Source organism: Saccopteryx leptura, chromosome 6, assembly GCF_036850995.1.
Source record: "Saccopteryx leptura isolate mSacLep1 chromosome 6, mSacLep1_pri_phased_curated, whole genome shotgun sequence".
NCBI lineage: Eukaryota > Metazoa > Chordata > Mammalia > Chiroptera > Emballonuridae > Saccopteryx > Saccopteryx leptura.
In genome coordinates, this window is record NC_089508.1 from 190,695,712 (window position 1) to 190,697,463 (window position 1,752).

A 1,752-nucleotide genomic window follows, 5' to 3' on the forward strand; every position below is an offset into this window, starting at 1 on the left:
TAAAAATTGTCCTCAACTTTCTGAAGTATGAGGAGCATAACTGGATCATTTGTGTGGATCTTAAAATGGTAAATTTCCTGCTAGGACAACAGAGAGGTTTCACGAAGTATCCTTGCTTTCTGTGTTTGTGGGACAGCCGAGCTCTGGAGAAACACTGGACACAGAAGGAGTGGCCAAAATGTGAAGCTCTGGACGTAAGGTTGCAAAATATTGTGAATGAACTGGTAGTTAATTGAGACAGGATCATTTTCCCCCCACTTTACATCAAACTTGACTTAATGAAGCAGTTTGTTCAGGCTTTGAATAGAGAAAGTGAGTGCTTTCAACATATTATTTCTGCTTTTCCTGCCTTGTCTTTCGAGAAGATAAAAGCAGGTGTATTCGATGGACCTCAAATTCGAACCCTCATAAGTGATGAAGAATTTGCCAGGAAGATGAATAAGGAGGAGAAAGCAGCATGGCAGTCTTTTGTGGCAGTTACAAAGAACTTCCTTGGCAACAAAAAAGCAGAAAATTATGAACTTGTGGTTCAAAGGATGCTGTTGGCTTTCCGCGACATTGGATGTAACATGAGCATTAAGATTCACTTCCTGAACAGTCACCCTGATAAGTTTCCTAAAAATCTTGGAGCTGTTAGTGATGAGGAGAATACTGCTGGAGCATCAAATGAGATTGTCCTCAACAAGTACACAAATGCAAGAGCCACAAATGCAAATTTTTGCCTGAATAGAATTTAAATAAGTTTTGCGCAAATTTTATGATTAAAATAAGTGTTTTAATATGTTCTATTTTGAAATTGTAGACAAATTCTGATGCAATCATATTTTTAGTGTATTAGTGTATTTACTGCATTATATAAATTATTATATTTTCACAAAGATGATGCCCAAGGAGACATTCTACTTATTATGTTAAACTAAATGTTGAAAATTTTACAATAAGATGAAAACCTAAAATCTTGAATTGCAAAAAACCCTGTAGCTTACAGAGAAAAACTAATGTCAGATTTGAGCTCAGCATACTCAAATTAGGTAAGAACAAGTGTTTTTGTGGATGCAACAAAAATTTTCTTCCCCAGTGTTATTAGTCAAAGCAGAAGAACTTTCTAAGAAGAGGAGGAAAATTATTTTTTTTCCTTCCCCACAATATAATAGTCAGCACTCACCCTGCCTTGAATAGATTGTTCGGATATTATCTCCATTTTACTCAAGAGAAATGAAGGCTCAGAGAGAGGGGGTGATTTGCCCAAAGCCACGTCATGAATAAGACGGCAGACGGCGAGAATTGCAAGGCCTGTCTCCAAAGCCTCTTCTCTATACATTGGGTAGAGGGCAGCTGACGTTCTGTGTGTTGAAGATAATTTATGACATCAAGCACAAGGGACCAAAATCACATTCATTGATCTGGGACGAGGACTCTCTCATTATCGATTTCCTTAACAACTTAAAGGCATGCAAAAACAATTTCATACCTTGAAACAAAGTAGTCTGTACATCAACCTGTGTCATCTTTTAAAAGCTAGGTTTAAGGCCCTGGCCGGATGGCTCAGTGGTAGAGCGTCGGCCTGGCGTGCAGGAGTCCCGGGTTCGATTCCCAGCCAGGGCACACAGGAGAAGCGCCCATCTGCTTCTCCACCCCTCCCCCTCTCCTTCCTCTCTGTCTCTCTCTTCCCCTCCCACAGCCAAGGCTCCATTGGAGCAAAGATGGCCTGGGCGCTGAGGATGGCTCTGTGGCCTCTTCCTCAGGCGCTAG